This window comes from Temnothorax longispinosus, chromosome 3 (genome assembly GCF_030848805.1).
Source record: "Temnothorax longispinosus isolate EJ_2023e chromosome 3, Tlon_JGU_v1, whole genome shotgun sequence".
Taxonomy (NCBI): Eukaryota; Metazoa; Arthropoda; class Insecta; order Hymenoptera; family Formicidae; genus Temnothorax; species Temnothorax longispinosus.
In genome coordinates this window covers 9,881,576-9,902,658 of record NC_092360.1, presented here as the reverse complement: position 1 = coordinate 9,902,658, position 21,083 = coordinate 9,881,576, and the positions used below count along the sequence as shown (strand labels likewise).

General features: G+C 39.5%; 1 protein-coding gene across 1 annotated transcript in view; it reads right to left on the bottom strand.

The window, feature by feature from the left end:
* Positions 1-21,083, bottom strand: part of LOC139810795 (1-phosphatidylinositol 4,5-bisphosphate phosphodiesterase epsilon-1-like) — a 117,549-nt gene that overhangs the window by 81,741 nt on the left and 14,725 nt on the right. The window contains 1 exon segment of the mRNA XM_071774682.1: positions 9,413-9,480. The gene's annotated coding sequence lies outside the window, so the exon portion shown is untranslated.

Here is a 21,083-nt window from a genome sequence, read left to right as displayed (position 1 = left end):
CATGGGCGCGGCGTTAATTTTTGCAAGGGAATGAAGAGAAAAGGCCTTTAAGATCATATGTTAAATAACATTGGAAATTACGTTGAACTTTAGTTTTAACGTCTACGATATGCACTGCACTCGTTTTATTTCTTTAAATACACATTTTCAAATTTCTTTTTATAACGCAAGAAATTTTTCTGAAGCAATCTTGGTTTTCACGAAATCTTGTTTAATTAACTTGAGAAATAATTACGCGAAAGTTTTCCTTGTAACGCAAACAGTTAGACATTTCATATTCCATGGCATTTATGTCTTCTGCGTCCTGTAAAATATTGCATGCACACAAGTTATTACTTTCATTATTATTGTAATTAGTTAAATATGTCATATATTTTAATAATAATATCTATTAATAAATTAATAATAATATTAATTTTAATAATAATATTAATAAATTAATAGAAAAAATTAAATTAATAATTAAATTTTTATTAATTAATTTGAATAATTAAAAAATCAATAATTTGAAATAATATATACCGCATTTAAGTGTCGATTCTCAATAGTTGTATCTCATGATTTTGTCTGAACTTTATTTCCGGATTAATAAATTAAACTGTTGGTGATTCATGATGTTGATATTTTACCTGAATTGACAAAAAATAATGTTCTTAAAAAGAGAAAGTTAATATAAATTTTCGTAAAAAACAGAAAGAAAGAATAAAAGAAAATAAGAATTGATTTTTAAACAATGAAATATTTTCTTTATCTTTTACAATTTCTATGGACATTAATCACAATAATGTTACGAAAATAGCTAATAATGAAGTAGCTCATAAGACAATTAGAAAATAAATAAAAAAAGTGCCTGCTAATTAAAATTAACGGTTTGACATTTACGGCATTATTCAACAGCGATCTCGATTCATTTTCCTCTGTGAGGACGTCCGAGAGAATAAGAGTCGCGAGAAGCGCGTTTGCCGACTGATATCTTTGACTTTAACCGCATGTCTCTCGAGATCCATGTTGTGTATGGGCTTACAACCGCCGCCTTTACAGTCACCGCTTTTACTACCGCGGCAATCCAATGTATATAACGTCGTCTGAGTCGTCTCGACAACCATAGCAATCTGCGAAAAGGCCAACAGCCCTGTAAATCGGCGAAGTTTCCCTCGGGCGCGACGGTCTCTGCGCGATTACTTAGCAGCAGGACGCACACGCGGGGCGTCATCGCGTCACCCCGATGTTCCTGAACTCGACGGCGCGGGCGTTTCGCGGCGGAATTCCGCGGTGGCATCCGTCCCCACAAAGCTGATACTTATACGTCTCTTAGACGCGAAACGTGCACAAACTGCTACCGAGGTATATACTCGGCCCCGTAACCTCCGGCGATGTTAAATGCCAGACAGGGTTTCCCAGACGATATTGTAAACCTTTTCGATTTCTCATTGCGCTCACGACTCTCCTGTCTAGCCAGCCGACTTGCGAAGTCGAGAAAAACTAATACTCTTATTATTATCATTTCTGTCTGCTATTGCTATATTGGGCGTTGAGTATCAATACTTTTATCTGGTTGCTCAGAACCGATACATTATTTGGCTATAATAATTGTTTTATAATATACAATATAATATATATTCGGATATAATACCTATGTTTTGTAATGTACGTTTTATATTAATATATATTTTTAAATATATTATAACTTATAATATTTTGTTTAATTTTTTTTTATTTATCTCTTCTGCTTATTATCACGCAAAATTAACATGAGTAATATAATGGGAGCATCAGAAAGAAAAATAGTTTTTATTTTTATTATTAAAGATGAGTCGTTCTTCGAATAGCTTACTTTACTACCAGAGATATCAAAACTGACAGATGATATATCTATTTATGAATAATATAGCTACAGGATGATATATAGGTATAACTTAATTGCGTCTCTCTCTTCAAAGCATTAACTTCTTATTCCCTGAAGTTCGATTTTATCGAACTGCTATACTAAGATATAAGTATTGTATTTTCGCCCTATCTTTCACCTTATTGTATTCTCAGTTGTAATAATATCTGTTTTCGGTTAAGTTGAACGTGTAGTTCAAACGAAGTAAAATTTCAATGTCATTTCAAAAATTACTTAAAAAGTCGCTTGATATCCTAGTAAGAAACGCAAAACCATCTCCTTCTGTTTTACACAAAACTTTCTCGCGATCACGTTGGATCGAAGCAGAGCGGACTGGTCCCTATTGGCTTCTTGTTCGGCATCCAATTTTAGAACGAACCGGAAAATATAGGTGGCCGAATCGTACGTTGGCGCAAAGCCTGATCGTTTGTAAAGTTGGAATCTTTGCAACGATATAGCAAAATATGAAATTTGTCTACAACACCATTTGATTACTATCTTAAGAAGTTTTAATGTTGGGAATAGACTATTTCGAAATCAAGAAACTTTGAAAAAGAAGAATCGAAGAAAGATGCTTCGCGCGGAATAGCTATTTTGATTTCAATTTAAAAATATACGCTATTTCAACATTCAATTTTGCAGCTATTTTAGTATCGGCGTAAGTTATAACCGTAACAATTTCGTCTTTTTATCTCTAAAATACAATGAGTACAGGCCACGTAATACATAAAAGTTGACAAATATATTGCGAGCGCGTTTTATCCGTTAAAATTAGCTATATTTAATTGCGTTGTTCTTGTTTCAGACGCATATAAATGCAATCGCACGTTGACCACAGTAATTTTTTTTTTGTTATTATTTTGAATTAAATCGCTTGAGGGACGAAAAATAAAAGGGCTAAATAAATTCACGCAATTTTATTTCGCGAACATTGTTACGATGGGGGATGTACAGCAATCAAGCAAAGAGATAACTATTAATATAGTTATTAAACGCATGAACATTTTGAAATTCCCGACAAAATTCTGGAAAATTCAACGCGAAAGTCTCGCCGGTGTTCTCGCCATTCGGTCCCCCGAAGTGCGCAGCACAATACTGATCCATTTGCTATGTTAAAATATGCAGACGATAGCCTTTGAAGTCACTTACCCGGGCCGGGCGCTCATTGCGGAAGCTCTGTGTCGAGTGTTCCGGATCGTTTCGCGTGCCGCGCATCTCAAGTTTCTTTGCAAAAGGTTAACCACTTCCGCCGGCGAGTTTTAATTACGAGCCGCTTCAATTGCGAACCGTTTCCAATTTAGCATCCACGAGGCAAAAGTAATTCTTCTGCCGCGGCCCCCGCGCGCGAGCGAGCCACGTGCTAAAACGGATATCTCGCGTTCCCGTATCTCTTAGATATACGCGTATAGAAATAGAGATAAGATCCGGATACCGCGTCCGGGACGATGCGAATCAAAGCCGTGAAAGAGGAATATCTCGGGTTTCGCAGCCAATGAAGCAAAGAAGGAAGAAAACGTTCCCGTATAGATTGCCCCTTGTTACGCGCGTCTTCTCCAAATGAGGATAACAAAGTAAACCGATCTTTTCTACGGTTAGAATAACACCAGCGTTTTCAACGTTAAATAATGTACGACGTTCCGGCTATCCAGGCCAACGACGTGGCCGTGCGAAACGACGATTTTGTACTTGTTTCTTGTCGAATATAATACGTGCACGGAAGGGTTAATGAGCAGGCGGGCGTACGTCGGCGTCGGTCTTGCCATCGATCATCAGAGAACGGACAGAATTCGAGGCTTCGCATAGGGAAAGAAATGAAAAAAACGTGACCAACATTAACCGCAATTTATCGCCGGATAATTAACAATGAATAAAGCACAGATTATACTTAAAAAAAAAAATGTAAATCAAGATACAAATGCACAAATAGATACATACGTTTATATTATGTTATATTATGTTACACGTCTAATCAGAATAACAGCGCGGAATAAGTCGTTTTGTTCACGTTTTTTTTTTTTTTGCTTCTTTTCCCCTATTTATGTCGCGGTCGAGTCCGGAGTCCGGATGAGTCGACAGTTTCGTATGTACGCGGTTTTCACATCCACGCATATGTACGTGCCCAGCCGGTCGTCCTACACATGGATGTCACACGGACGGTGTGCAAAGTCCGCGGGAACACGATGCCCCGCCTTGCTCTGGTCCGCGCGTTTATTCCATTGTTCTGTCGGCACGTTCGTCACGTCCATAAGATTTCACTCGCTGTCGTATGAGCGTTAATCCGTATCCAGGGAAACGCCAGTTCGCTACTCCCGCGGTTCTACGTATGAAGGTGTGAGGGTACAGCGATAAGATGAGCGATACGATATCGCGATCGTCGGGAAGCGTGAAAGCGACGGGCGAGATAGAATAGACTCGGACTCTTCTCATAGTGTATGTGTAACTTAATTTAGATTTCATTAATGGTAAGCTATATAGATATTGTGATCTCTCTAGATTAGAACCAAACGAGTTTGCGTGAGTTATTGACGAGTGTATTAGCATGACGAATGTACCTGTGGGAGAAGTTTATTTTAACGATTCGTACCGGACAAAAAAACAGCCTAATTATTATCACCGAGCCGTTAACATTAAGGATATCTCTCACTAACAATAAGTCCGCGTCCGATATTCTATACTTAACAATTCTGAACCTTCTCTCATTCCTAATTATAAGGAGCACAGTATCCCATTAATTAATTAAAAATCGCGTTAAAAGCCTTTCAACATAGATACACGTGTTAAGAAGTCGCGAAACAAGTCCACTTATGAGCTTCACATCCGAGTTCCTTGACTCGAGTAATTATATTTTCGATGCCGTTGGGCGCGAAAGGTTCTCTGCTTCTTCGAAGAGAAATAGGAGGGAGCAAGACGCGCGAGGGAAACCGAGAAAATCAGAGGTAGGTATCTGTAGTCTCGCCGGAGAGAATGTCGCGAAGAATTGTGTCACTAAAACTTTATAAGCAACTCGGTCGGAGAATCCAGGCAGACAGCGAGGGGTGATGAAACGGGGACGGGGGGAGGGGGGAGGGCGCAGTGGATTTTACCTAGGAGGAAAACCAGGAGGGAGAAGGCAACGGTTACTCCAGTGGCTCTCTCGTAAGAACAACGCCAAGAATGAAGGATCGACGCGAAAGCAATCACCCTGAGGCGACTCGACCGATGTTAATAAAAGGAGCTTTTCGCGGCATATCAATGGCGCGGCCATTCCGTGCTATATTATTGAGAGCCGCGAAAAAAATATCTCGAGCGTATGTCTGTAAATTATTGATCGTGGCGCCGGCTTTTAAATCGACATCATTTATCTGCCGTCCCGCACGCTGCACGGTATCGCGCGCTCGACAGCCTGTTACGGAAGTTGCATAATCTTTGGCCTCTGCTATAGCCGGTGTTATACTCGGCTAGAAGGCTGCCACAACGGGACCTATTCTACTTGACGTCCGACGTTGATTGCCGTCGTGGTTGTCACTCATTGTCAGATTACAGTAGACTACGTCTCTACCCCGCTTTCAGCGGCGGGGCTCCGTCAGCATTCTTGCGATACCGAAAGAACTTACAAATTCCCCCTTTTTCCTAAGTATATGATTTAACAGATAGACATTATAAAAAATAGAGGAAGGTGAAGATATATCGCTACAAATGTACATTTTCTATCAATCGTGCTTTCCAATATTCTCTTTTATCAATTTAGAAACGCGATTTTTCCTCTAACTGAAAGGCACACATCGATATTTTATTTTGTAAGTAATGAAACAGAGTCGAAGGATTTCACGGAGGACGGAATTTTATTCTTCGTTTAATTTTAAATTGATTTTAACTCTTTGACTAATCTTTCGAATTTTAATTCGGGGAGATTAGTCGCAAAAATGTTTGCAGTGAAATGTTTAAAAATTGCACGTGAAAACGCAATTAAAGCGTTTGTGAGTAAAACCAAGCGTGGTTAATGAGGTAATTTTCTCCATAGTTTTCTCTCAGGCACGTTCAATAACGTGAAATTAAACAACGTATACTTAATAACAAAAAATGTATGCTTAATGATATCGCAACTTTTTATAGTCAATTAATGCGAGGTGATTCGGGACGATTTATCGTTCACAAACAAGTCGTACGGATGCGAGCGCTGCGTGATAAATCCAACGTGATTAAGTTACCAACGACGAGATTTATGTAGGAAAACATAGCGCACAACGTGCGGATGGACGGACGGCACATAAATGCCGTAAATTTATCGAGGTAAATGTAAACATTATGAATCTGCTCGCGCGTTGCTGCGTGGAATCTGTCGCGGTGCTCGCATTTCCTTCTTTTTTTTATGAACACTCAGATTTTTATGACACACCCACCCACCCACACAAACACACACACACACACATATTACAATGTATTTTAATAAAGCTAATTTCCTCGAGAACCGTATTAAAAATAGCGAGATTAACAGCGTATTTTCAACACTTGAGGAGACCTGAATGTATAACACATATAATGGGCTGCGCGTATATTTCGCCAAAGAAATGAATTTCTCTTGAAAAGAAAGCGTCGTCTTTATTTAAAGCTGTAGAGCTTTCAACACGTATTAAGTTTAAAAATCATGTTTCCATGTAACATTGAATTACTGTACGTCCGTAATCGGTGCTCTCTTAATTGCATTATGCTATTTAATTTCGTTATTTAGTGCAAGATTTTCTCTCACTTGACTCTTAATAGTTCGCACACTCCCGGATTCATTCCATGTTGTATAGTCGTTATCGTTCGGCATGTGTCCGTTCATTATAATTAAAATATTTCAATTTCGCACTCGACACCTTCGAAACTTTTCGGTTTTATTTTAAATTACCACGTGACTCGCGCGGTATAGTGTAGAGAGAAAGTACTTGCGAAGAACGATCGGCACGCGATGTTCAGCAATTAACACACATTCGAGAGACCAGACTTCGTGGTATTTTAACAAATTCTAGCAATATTTTCGTAAATTAATTTCAGCAATTTATATAATCTTAAAGTGAGAACAGATATTAAATATATATTAATTATTGAAAATTGATATATATTAATTATTGTAATCGAAAATTTTCTTTTTCATAAATAGAAACTGAAATAAATAATTGACGATTTTTCACGAGCCTCACGAGCCATTCGCAAATCGACGTTTTTTTATCGCGAATATATGCAATTGAAAAAGCGCACGCGAAAATACATTATTCATTAGTAGAAACCAATGATGTTAATTTAAATAAATAAGCACATTTCTCATACGTATACAATTTGATCATTTTGATGTTAACCATGCTTCTCTGGTTAAATCACAGATTAAAGTCATAATTTTTTTTTCACGTTTTCCAACAATGTAAATCCACGACAATCGGTCGAGGAACAAGATTGCTTCGAATTAATGAAATTCCAGACGATGCGTAAGAGAGACAAACCAGCTGAAACGAAAGCGAGAAGAGAACGGAACAATCTCGACCGAACTGCACAGCAGGTTCTCCAATATTTCATTAAAATTATTTGGAAAACCTGCAATAAAAAAATCGATCGCGACCGCTCGGTACGGAACCCGCTTTTATCAATAAATTGGTGCTCGTTTTACTTCCTTCTTGCTTGTGCGCTCTCTTTTTTATTTTCTCGTAGCGCTCCCTGCAATTCGTGATATAGCTTCAGCTTGTTCTCAACGTATAACCGTACCACTCGCTGTGTTTCTAAATTGCGTGATTTAATTCCTTCAATATTCGTGATTTTTGAACGAAATGACAAATGCGGAAATAATGAATAATTGAGACTAATTTTTCTAATGTTCCTCGTATTATTATACAGACCGAAAGTATTTTCTTTTGCAAATAATATTACGAAAAGATGAATATTTTTTTTTCATAATTTTATTGGAGTAATTTGAACTACGGGGAACGACACGGAAATTACATTTTCCAGTTATCTCATCCGTGATCAATAGCAGTCCGAATCTCGATAAATTGGCCTATTCAAAAACTTTCTAGGTATTCACGTCGTCGTTCACAGACACGTAGGAAAAACGCATGAAAAATTCAGGTCTCTCCTTTATTAAATAGAGACTCGGGACAGAAAGGGTTTAACGTTTGCAACTTCCTTTCTCTTAATCCGGTTCGCCGGAATAGGAAAGGTAGACCGGCCGAGGAGTCGGTCGCGCGCCGCGGCATTAATCAAGGCGGCTGCAAAATGAGGGGGCGAGAGGGACGGCCCCGTGGCGCCGGGAATACCCTGCCCTGCGGGAGAATTAAAAAGCGGGAAAAAGTTTGCCGGCACCCCCTCGCGCGCGCGCGAGACTCGTTCGGATTCTGTACAAGGCTTCTTCCACGCAATCGCTTCTTGCAAATTCTTTTTATGCAAATTCGCGCGTGTCCGTTCTTCTCGAACGGAGCAACCCTTTTCCCTTTCCCGCAGCCGCATCGTCAATCGCTCCCCTCGATCGCCCGGGACTATATCCTCTTCGAAATTCTTTACGGCGTTTGCCATCGAGCTTACTCGTTTAAAGTTAATAAAGCGGCTGTTTGAATACGCTCAAACTTTATTATGTCGTTCGAGCAATTTGTCCTCGAGATAAAACGACGACGACAACGATGATGACGACGACGACGACGACGGTTGTACCGCTGTTTGATGTAATTATTGCGGGATTGTGGGAATAAAAGTGAGGAGGGGACGACCTTTTACGCGGCTATTTCATTTTCCAAGGGAATGCCTTTTTTGTTACATCACGATCACGAACGACGTAGAGATATATTCATGTTGTCTCGGTGGTTTTCCCAAAGGTATCCCTCGTCTCGTAACATTTTTCTGCGAATTTGCTATCGGATCGTGCGACTTATAGCCGGTGATGCAAACATATACCTCCGCGAGATAACAAAATACTCAATGTATTACCTATGCAAGCACGGTGATAATTTGCGATAATACACGTATCTAAATTCATGCAAAAGTTGCAAATTTCTGAATTTATTGAGTGTGCTAGAAATTGTGTACTCGTGTACCATCAATATCTTTTTGGTGAAAAATCAGGATAAATGTTTCTTTAACAAATATTAAAATGTAAAAATATAATAATAGAGTGACCATCTCGACTATCAAACTATGTCGTTATCGATCCGTATTCTCAAAGCTTTAATGCGCAATCAATATTGAAATACGTGGACATTTGTTTTATTACTAATTTGACTTCCATTAAAAGCGAGAAAAACTGCAGCGTTATTACAGCAGCAAGTATATAACATTATTATATAAATCAGTGTAATGGAAAAGTTGCGTAAATTAAACTTATTTATTTTCGAAAGAAAAACTTTGATTATTGTATTTCTAATTTACAGCTCGCTAGTATATTCGTACACAATGTTCCTTTACAAAACTTTGCGCTTTTTTAAATTCTTTATAAAAACTAAAAAAATTAGTTTTTGTTTATTCGTTAGTTTTACGTTAATTTTCCGATAATTCATTCATACGAATAAATCAAACGTTTTTACATACCAATTGGACGTACAGCTCCTTATTCAGCGCAATTTGACAGTCCAACGATCGACCTCCGACTCTTTCGTCTGAAAAGTGAATAATAGTATCGAATGACAAATCGGTATTTGCGTCGCATTCCGCTATAGCGTGACATGCAAATTTGTCGGGAAGATCTGTCGAAAGAATCAAACTTCGGTGCGTAACGCGATTTCTTGTGGTTTATATTCTGCGAATCTTCTCTTCGCTTGTTTACGCCAATTTGGATAAGAATCTTTATGGGCAACATGTTGATTTTGCGACAGATCCTCCAATGATTACTCTTTACTCTCGTCGCGAGATATGGCTCTAACGGAGAGAAAGATATTGAGTGTCTTTTACTAACGCAAGTCGCTTCTGTAAATTTTCGTAAAGTCAAGTCGCTCGAGAAGATCTTGGCGGTGCTTACATATTGAGAACACTCCACGTACGGACGGCTGGGAGCCTTGTATCTCCCCGCAGCTATGAATAATTATTCCGCGATACACGATCCATCGCAGCATAACGTGATATGGTAAATGCCCGGAAACTCCTCGGCAGATGCGCGTCCGGGTAAGGAGGATGCACGGATAACGTTATACCACGCGTAATGCAAGGTTGTAATAGAGCGCAATCTTTTCCTCTGAATTCGGATTGAGAAGCTTTTATTATAGTTTCGCAGATCGTTAGATCAGGATATCAATACGATACGCGTCAGGATGGGATCGCCATCGTAAAATCCTATGAAAAGCATCCATTCTATAGCTGATATGTCCTTTATGCATTCCGCATTCAAACGAAAATAGAGGGATTGCATTAGAATATTCTGAAACTCGCAATTTCCACTCCGGACCTTTTATAAGGATCTCATAGATGGTGTATCGCGAAAATTATTGCGAGATCATCGGTTATTCTCGTAATCGATATTTATAACTAAGCATATAAACTTCTCCTCTAATGGATACCAAGTATTTAACTTTTGCTTTTACTACATAATTTATAACTTGTGACTTTTCACGATTTATCTTTACAGTTTCCCAGTCTTCTAAAAAGACCGAAGATAAGTGTGTGTATCCATTGTTATTAAATGTTAAACGTTCACTCTATCGATGCAATAATTATTTCTGCGAAAATATAAACTTTTAAAGAATTTTTTTATCGAGCAACTTGATTATTTTCGAAGTTAAAAAATAGAGCGTTCTTCAAATTTTTTTTTAAAGATAGTAAAAAGATTAATGTAGTAGAAAGACAGTAAGAAGTTTAATATAAATGCTAATTCTTGCAATATATGTATAGGAACAAAAAATGATGGAATTATTAAATATAAAGATTAAAAATTTTTGACAAAATGTCCTAAATAATTATATTCATTAACAACCCTTATATTTATCAATTTGAATACCTAAAAGGAATTGTGTTCAAGAATAAATTAATTTTCTAATTAATCTTTATATCTTATCTTATTAGAAACTTTTAGTTTAATTTTTCTTATGTCAAGTCATTGAATAATGACTATACATATTTTGAAGTCATCTCTAAAATAAACTTGAGAATAGAAATGCACACTTTCAAATTAAAAAAAAGAAGATAATTTTAAAACTATCAGATAATCTACAATGTAAAGGACATCCAATAATTCTGAAAACGCCCTATGTATCTCACAAATATTTTCCCGTATTCTTCTATCAGATCTTTTACGGTCGAGGCCACCTTATCGTTGGTGCTCGCGCGCGCGTGTCTTTCTCTTAGATAAATTCCCCGGCACGTTTGTCGAGAAATCGTCCCTGAGGTGGAGTAATTCATCGTCTCTCTCGCAAGTAGGTAGATACGTCCGACTCGACGGGAAAGCTTTAAAATTCGATCGAGCCAACCGCAATTTCCAACGAGCGCATATCCCTCCGGAGGTGATGAACGTAGCATGGCCGACGCAGGTGGGATGGACAAATGCATTCAACGCGTCGAAAAAAAAAAAAAAAGAGAGAGAGGACAGCGGCCGTTAGCAAAAATAGGTCGCTGTCGGTGATGTAATTTTCCATTTCCGTCTCTGTTCCACTTCCGCTTTGTGATAGGAAGGGAAAGCAAAGAGCAAAAACGACGAAGTAAATCGTGGTTTGTTAACTCGAATAGCTCGCATTATCCCCCAGAGGCAGAAGAGTCATGCTATGGAATGACATTCCGCATTCTAGAACGTTTGTTTTTTTCAATACTACAGCGAAACATCAAGATTTAATGTTGAAATTGTCGACGAGGAGGCGGAAGAATTACACGTAAAGAACTGATACCTCTCGAAAACAGGGGAAAATTGCGCAACCGAATCGAAAAGAGACGTTGTGTGAAAATTGTGTGTACCTGGTGGTACATTGGTACAATGACGTCTATATTGAAAGAAACACCGCCCGCAGAAAAAGGAAATCAACACGGAAGCGTAGGTGATTTCCCCGTAGCCGTTTTCAAAGAATCCAGTACGGCAAAGGAAACAAGCGGCAGCCAAAAGGAAACATTCAGGAATAATGCGTACCGTTGTCGCATTATATATATTTCCAATTTAAGGTTGGAGTTTATTTAATACGATATCCGAGTGTCGTTGCGGTCGGCGAAAAGAACGAGGGGTATAGAATATACTTTTGTACGTAAGAAGTGGGTCTTACCACAACGGTATAGCGATATTGCTTTCTACCGAGAAAGGAAACGATAAAGGACAGCACAGGGTGAAGGCGAGCGCGCGGAGAAGAGCGGTTACTGTAAGCCGCACGGATAATCCACGAAGACTTTATTATTACGCCAAAAATTCTCCCGGACTCGATCGAGCGCATAATGCACGATACCACATCCGGCGCGATTGAAAATATTAAAAGTCGTTTAGAACGAGAGCCAACCGCGTTCTTTCTTCGTTGGAGCGTGTTTCTCGCCTCTCTTAAGCGACTCCCCGTTTTTTGCTTAGCGAATTTTTAGCCTCTTGAGCTCTCCGTTCTCCTGGCGAGGGAAATTACATGCCAAAATATTAATTCTAATTAATTTCGGTGCGCGACAGCTTACTATATAGAGGGCGAGATCTTGCTAGGAGAACGCTACGCTTGTCGGGGATCTTTAACGCATCGCTGGCGCTGGGACAGAAAGAGCCAATGTGTAAATGTAACGACGCTCGAGGGAGCTATCGATCGAGACAGGATCGTCGTCTATCTTTGTCTCTTTCTCTATCTATCTATCTGTCTCTCTCTCTCTCTATTGCCGAAAATTCACCTCTCACCCAGAGATTATCACGAGAATGATAACATCATTTCAGAGATGAGCCTGCGAATGAAGTTGTAATGTTACGGTCACGTCAGCTCGCTCAGTAGAATTTGCCGCTAGACCGAGCAAAAGGGCTGAGGAGGATTCCTTACACGGATAATAATTTCCGGATTTGCATGTGTATATACGAGATACCGCGCGTAAATCACACCGCGCTCCAAATAAACGAACCGTTTCCGCAGTTAGAAATTAGGATTTACACGCGTGGGAAAACGCGAGAGAGAGAAAGAGAGAGAGAGAGAGAGAGAGAGCTATTGTCAGCGCTGTTACAGTAAGAATACGCGCTACGCAAAGCGCGGAATAAACGACGTTCTGAGTTCTGAGAGAATCGTCAAGTCATTTAGAGTAACCGACGCTTTCTATATTTGAAGAAAAAGAAAGAGAGGGCGGAAGAGAATTGAACGAGGAGTAGTTGAGATGAAATAAAGGAGAGCAAATGAATCGGAGAACTACTGGTAGTTATCCCAAAGTTGGCCGTGTAATTACATAGGGACGGAAGATGGCGAGCGCTCTGTGGAAACCTCTTGATAGACGTGCATGTAATATTTCAAGTGTATACACAGCGCTTAAGTCAACACTCTCGGAATCACGAATGTGGAGCGCGATATGGCCGATATTATAATACTTTCGGACGACGTGCCGGCTGTTTAATGTGGAAACTAGCTTCCCGAGAGAGACAATTCAGAATTTTTCCAATTCTACATATTGTTCCACATCGCCGAAGGAAGGTCAAACGTAAAACGTCGGTGCTCCACATTTGATATAATATTGCATTACGCGCGGTAATTCAATAACCTTCTCGGGATTATAAGGTCGCGAAAATTTACATTCGCGCGCAATTTATTTTACATTGCGTAGCAGCGAAATGCACTCGCAACTAATTCCAATCATGTGCGAGATAAAGTTCATTTGGCTTGGATTGAGGTAATAACGAAAGTGTATAAATGAAAGCGAAGTTAAAATTCAGTTCTCATTGGTAGCCGGGTCAGAATAATTAGGTCGAGAGATTTCGTATGATCTATAGAAATTATTTTTTTTTAACGTTTAGAATCGCAGCAAATAACTGGAGACGCAAAGATTTTTACATTTCGTGAGATCATTAAATCGCAATGTGATCCCATTTCACGGCAAATTTTCGTCCACACTTACTTTACCTTCCGATTTAAGAGATAAAAATATTAAATTTCTAGCATTAAAGCTTATTCTCTCGCCATCTCAGCATTTTTACTCGAACCGCCGTTCCAAAGATTTATATTATATAACATAATCCGTCAATAAATTGCATGAATTAGTTTAATGCCCCGGATCATGTTGAGTTATATTTTGCAAACGTTTGGAATAATGCAAGTATTATATGTGCTGATATGTAGAAAGAGTTTAAGTTAGTGCAAGATATTACATAAACGAGGCTCGCGTTAAAAGGAAATTGAATTGAGTCTCGAGATAATCAGCTCTTGTTCGTTGATTATTTAACAAGATATTCCCTGAGTGTGCTTCATAATCGAAAAACTACACAGAGAGACTAGGAATTAAAAGCAACAAGTTCTCGAGCGACTAACTGCGTGATTAAATTCGCTATTTAAACGTGAGCTAAGACACGGTCGCATAAGCAGACGGTGCTGTCGCTTTGAGGGGGAAAAAAATCGAATCTCTTTTGGGATGACGAATTCTCCGTATCGACGCATTCTCGTATGTCGTCAGTTTCGAGTTCTACCGGCGAAAACTGGGATTTATGCGCGACCGCGTTTTAATAACCCGACCAAGTTTTGATTGCTTTATTCTACGACGGTGAGGTCACGGATGCGCTTCTGACGTCGAAGTTGAGAGACGGATATCATCAGCTGTGAATGGCTACGACGAATGGCAGAGATTCCGAGATGCGTGTACCGAAGCTTACTGTATGAAAGCACGCTCAAAGCTTGGGGACTAATCATAGTAATAAGAAGGGAATTTCCGCGATCGGATGGATCTGTAATAGCGCTACGTGTGTGTGTCATGGCTGATTAAGATAAGGACTATTTGAGAAGGTATAGAATGAGGATGTGCCAGACTTACTTTCCGACGTGGTTAATGAGGCGGCTGATTCACCAGTTATATCCTTGAGCGGTACGAGAAGAACGGAGGGGGTTTGGGAGAAATATTAAGGATTACGCTGCCTCTCTCATTCGAGCGCAAAAAAACGGCGCGCCGCAACGCAACGTAATTTCTCGCGCAATTCTTGGGTAATTTAGAAGATCTCGGGCGAGATTCAGCACGATTATCTCGTACAGCTCTCGGGCGCGCTGGTAATTTCCACGTCGTTAGTATCACTGCTCGAGTTTCAGGGATCCCTCACGGAGCGTGAGGAGCCCCCGGTGTGGAATCGATTAATACAAGCACTTCCGTAGAGGCAGTCCTTTCAGATCGTATAAATTCCGCGAGTGCTTGTGCAAAACATCCCGGGGCGTTAGGTATTATTTTATGGCGCTTAATAAAACACGAAATCCCCAACGTTGAGGTAATCGCGCGAGGTGCAGCATCCTCGACGCCACGCGCCACGCCGCTCGTGAAGATATTTTCATGCACCGGCACGACGAGACGATTGTCTTATCTCCGAGCATTAAGATATTCGTCGTTGTTCGTCTTTCGCGATCGCTATCGGTTGGCTCGTGGATACCTCGTGAATTAAGGGAATGCCAGCAAAATCCAGCGGGACGCACAGATTTTCTACTACCGCGATCGGTGTCGGTAACTTAATTACAGCGAGGACGGATTATGTCGCGGCGTACGTCAGATACTGTTGCGAGAATTAATTTATTTAATAGGCGAAATACCGGGCACGCCATTTGTAAATAAATATACGTGATAGTTATAATTAAAAGCGGTCGTTCATTATATGCGCGGCACGGAATTACTCCCGGTCGCGCAGTTAAACTCACTAATGATCGCTTGACCGCAACGTAATTCCCCAATTCCACTGCCGCTGTTTTAACAATAAATTGCATTAGTAACAAACAAAGACCGTTTAAACTTTCGATACTGTTAAGTGCGACGAGATCATCCATCTAATTATTCGCCGCGGCCGAAACACATAATCGCGACACGAATTCGCAAACTTGCTTGAAATCCTTGAAATACAGCCGTCAGCGACGGTCAATTTATTATTCTTATGCAAATAACCCGGGGAAGATTAAAGTTTGAGTATAGTTAGGCGCATTAACGAAAACTTGGGGGCAAGTCTCTTGCAACAAGGTGTTCGTGAAGCCATATTAGCCTATCAAGTAGTTGGCTAGCAGGGCAGTTTCGCGCCAAAAGTTAACTGCCGATATAACTATCTGCAACGGAATAACTAACTTACTGCAGGTGGTATGCGGACTTAGGATTTTAGCTTAATTGAGAAAATATTTCTTCTTCAGTTATCTAAACTTCGAAGGAGAGAGAAGTAAATCTTTGGTATTTTGGGCGAAAGGTAGCTAGCTTTGTGTTTCAATTTAGTTGCAACGAAGCGAGATGCCTTTCTTTGACGTAAGATATCTGCATAGAATATTTTCACCTCTTCTCCAGTTCCGTTATTAATAAAAATTAATAAAAAGAAAGTTTGTAATTATTCTTCGGCAATAATCGAATTTATTCGGCATATTAATTAAAAAAGAACATATTGATATTCATAATGCCGACGAAATATATGTTTGAATACACATTTGCTTTTATCAGTAATGGAGCGCATTCTCATTTTTCACATTAACATCAGCTTTTACAACTTTTCTATTAAAAGCTTCATTAATTGCAGGAAAATTTCCTTATAATTGCCTTAGCACAACATATTTATGCAACGTAATTTTGCCTATGCGAAATGCGAAGAACTTCGGGGTGGCATGTGAGCCCGGAACAATTTAATTAGCAGTTCACGAGATGATTAACTTTACTGTCGCGCGCGTGTTCAAGGTGAAACTATGACCTAATTGCGCTTCAACGACCAGCGATATGTGCAAGATCGGTAACGGACATCGGAGTCGGGCGTCAAGTAATGGTGCGCATAATTATTAATTGAACGGTACACTGAGGCCCTGAGGCGGGAGTCTAATTGCAGCAAAAACTTCCACCGCATATTTTGCGATATCGCGTAAATTGCGGGGAAAAAATCAAAATCGATCGTGCAAACCGGGAGCAATCTGTGTCACATAGTGTTACATGTATGCACATGATAGTATGTACATGATAGCGTGTAGCCAGCGAAATTGTATCTAGAAGGAAGAATTCAGTTTATTCACGCAACATGTGCTCGAACTCAATCTTCGACGCATTCCGCGTACACCCCGGGCATTTGAGTGCCCACTGGGACTGGCATTCCGCTGAATACTCCACTTTAAGCGAAAAGAAGGCCCGATTTATCTTATTTGCCGGCCGGCAAGCGAGGGAAGACTATAAAAAGAAAAAAAAAGAAATCTTCTCGATTTGCCGGAGGAGGCGATCTCACTTTAAAGTTTACTCGGAAGGATCGTATCGAGCGACGCGACGCAACGATGATTGGCCGCTGGCCAGTTTTTCGAAGACCCGGCCTTTCAAAACTTTCGGGACGTTGCCGGACGTCGACTCCGTTTGTCCCTGGAACAATGCCATTTCATTATCTTCGACGTTCCACGGCGGCGTCGCTGACAAAGTCATACTCCTTTACAATGCAGAACTCTCCCCCCGCCCCGGTTTTGCCGCACTGAACATTCATCCGAGGGTATCTCGAAAAACGATGATTTCTCGCGCGGTATTCGCGCCGAGGGATGTAAGTTCGCGATGCTACGATCAGTAATGGGAAAATAGATGCGAACACCTATCCGTCTGGAAATACATTTCCACGTGCAATAACATGCGTACGTGCCCGCAGTAATCGGAACGGTAGAAGGAGGTCGAGAGATCCGTGAGAGAAGTACTAAGGTTTTTACGGGCACTGTAAAAGTTCGGAAAAAAATATGGATTTTTAATGCATTTTCTAAAAATATATATATATATATGCTTTTTTAATTACTCGTTATTATATTAGAAATTGCAGTTAGAAAATCGATTAGATTAAAAAGTAATTTAATCAGCCGCAATTTTTCAAAATAGTGGCTAAAAAATTTTTTAACTAAATTGTTTTAAATTTGATATGCATTTTTATATATGCATTCCCTATTTGTAACGATTTTTCGATAAAACAAATAAAAGGTTTTTTATCGTCATAATAATGGTCAATTTGGTTATAAAATTCTAAATCCCCACAAGTTCGAAAACATGCCACAAAAAATTTCAAGTTTTTCTTACATAAATAATTATGAGTATAAAGAATAAAAAATTTTTTATTTTTTGTTTTAAATTATTATTTAATATTGAAATAGGGCCGTCGTCTAATCTGGATTTTTAACAAACAAAAGTTTCTTCCATATATCTAATTTTTTATTTTTTGTACAAAATGTATAAAGATAGTTGATAATATTAATTTTAATATTAAAACATTAAAATATTCACATTTCTTCTTAATTAAAATTTTTCAATTGGCCCATTTTTCATCTCATTACAATGCAGTGGCCTAAATCCTTCGGTAAAATGAACACTATACAATATTTACAGTATTTGAAGTCTAGCGACATCATGAAATAGAACTTACTTCATAAAACATTATAAATGTAATAATAAATTAATATAACGGGAAATTTTCTTTAACCCGCTGGCGCTGTATAACTTATTAAGTGTAATCATCATGATGCTAAATATCTAAATACAAAACAATAATCTATCATTTGTATTGCTTGATGTCGCCTGAAATCCACAATTCCATAACAAGGGAATAATGGTTTGTATTATTAAGTCCATTTTGAACGTTCTATAAATTTATTAATTTGTGTTCAGTTCAGAATAATATTCTATTCATAATTTTATATGACGCGTGATATGAAAAATAATTAAAAATTCAGGATCACACATATACATATAAAATATATATAAAAGTACGTTAAGAAAATAGAAATCAGATTTTGAAATAGAAATTATAGATCGTCTAAAGTTTTAATATGCAGACCAGAGCACGGGTATAATTCAATAACGGGAAAGTCGGGAAGAGATCAGCCGTGAATCAACAGAAATTGTAATAAAGAACGTTTCGCTGTCGTCGTGAATGATTTATTTTTACGCGGCTAAGCGACGGAAGAGCCCGGACAAGCGGAAGACTGACGAACTAATAAACGACGGAGGAAGAAAGTCCAGGTAATAAAGCCAGTAATAAGTGAAAGCTTGATTATCTTGGAGCCAGGCGACTCATTTGCCTCTTCTAAATCTGAACCGCGGCCATATATTCCCTGCACTCGTACAGAAATCAATAGCGGGCACGTGCACGTAATTGGTGTAACCGTTTCGTTTCTATTGAATTAGCAACAATAATGACGCGATGATTTGTCCGGCTATACGAGCCATTTATTCATTAGCATACAATACACCGAATAATGACAATAATAGCTAGAGCAGACGGAGTAAGAGAGATATACAAAAAAAAAAGAAAGACGGAGGAGAGAAAGGAGACAGAGGGAGAGAGAAGAAGGAAGTCATTTGTTGTCTGCAAAATTTACTCGGATAGAGATCAATCGCGCAACAGATTGGCTGTTCGCTTTGCAGTCTATTAGATGGAATTTATCGCGCCAACTTTTTTCCCCTCTCTAGATGTAACACGCGTCTCCGCGGCCCGTGAACGACATCGGATCGACACACACACACATACACACACACACACATCCATCTCTTTACATCTCTACCGGGCGCCGTTAACGCTTGGGCGTATTGAATTTACGGCACCGCGAATGGAAATCTCGGTCGCTCGTAAATTTCGACGCTACGCTACGCCGCGCGCATTCGCGCGCGACTTACGAGATAACCTACGTCCCCTACGACGGTGGGAGGGGTGGGGAAGGGGAGAGGGGGAAAAGTGACTTAAGGGGAACGGAGAAAAATAAAAAAAATTACCTTCGGTAATTGAAATTCCGCGGGGACCGTGAGCTTTTTTCTATCGAGTTTTAACGACTCGCGCCGGCGACTCTTCTCGTGCGCTCCCGTTCTTGAAGTCAAGGTACCTCGGGAGGACTCTCAGTTTTCGCTCTTCTAAGTTTACACCCTCGTTTATTCGAGCGACCTACGTTATTCTCTTTCTTTTTTTTTACAGTTTTATCTTTCATTCATAAGCGGCGATTTATGTTACAAGTCAAGTACCGTCCATCTTGCTCGACACAATGTATCGAATTAGTTTCGATTTACCGATATAGCGAATTGTTTTGTAAATTTCTCCGGAACTGGGTACCACGAGCAAATTAATCTTCCGTCGTGAGGAAATAGTTGCAGTCGTGCGACTGGCTTGGAACTTAACAATGCTCTTAACCAAGTTTGCATTCTCTCGTCTTTCCCGATCTTTATACAGGATGTTCCAGAATGGGATTTTAATAGCAGATTCTTCGATCAATCTGTGGACTCAATTTTTCCGTAATTCAAATGTCAAAGGGCCAATGATTTGAAGAACCGAGTTATGACCGATTGGAAATATATAGGATGAATCTGTAGGCAGCAATATGAAATAAAAAGAAGCCACTCACTGCTCGTTTAGATCGATTTAAGTGGACTTTACTTTTAGAAACTACTTTTAATTGCCAAGTTATTTAATATCGAATATTAAGAAGTTGCAATTGGAAATGTTCTTTACGGAAGAGTCGAATTCGAATATATCAAAAAAATTATTCTGTGTGGAAAAACGTACCGTGTAAAATAACATATCCTTCTATTATTTATTAAGATTGGTAGGAATTGTTTCGATTAGAAGAATGATTTTATCTCATATCAGTTCACATTTTATTATAATAATATTTATAATAATAATAAGGGGACATTTTTTCATATATACCCTTTAATTGAGTTTCATTGTTAAACATCCACCGAAACAATCCTGAATTCAAGATACAGCCGTTCCATGTTGCGAAACTTTGATCGCAATGTTCTCGGGCGGGTTGCGCGAGTGAGAGGGACACTCTCTCGGGCGTGACGAAAATCGAAGCGACGCCGCCGACGTCCTCTACGCGTCTGCTCTTAAATAAATAATTTCTCGCGACAACCGAGAGACGAACGCGGACGAGGACGTTTGACATTTTCACCAGCGGGGGACGCGTAGGTCTCTCTTTGATACGTGAGCCACGTATACGAAAGAACGAGTACACGTACACGCGGCGCCGCGAAGTGCCGCGCTCGGCGCAAAGCATGTATGTTACGTGCCCGCAATCGCCGAACAGGCGGTGGCTGTTCAATAAATCAATACAAATGACCCCAAGACCAGATTGGAATCGAATAATGCAACGATTATTACGCGCACAAAGGACGGTCGTAACCGATGCACCCGCGCACG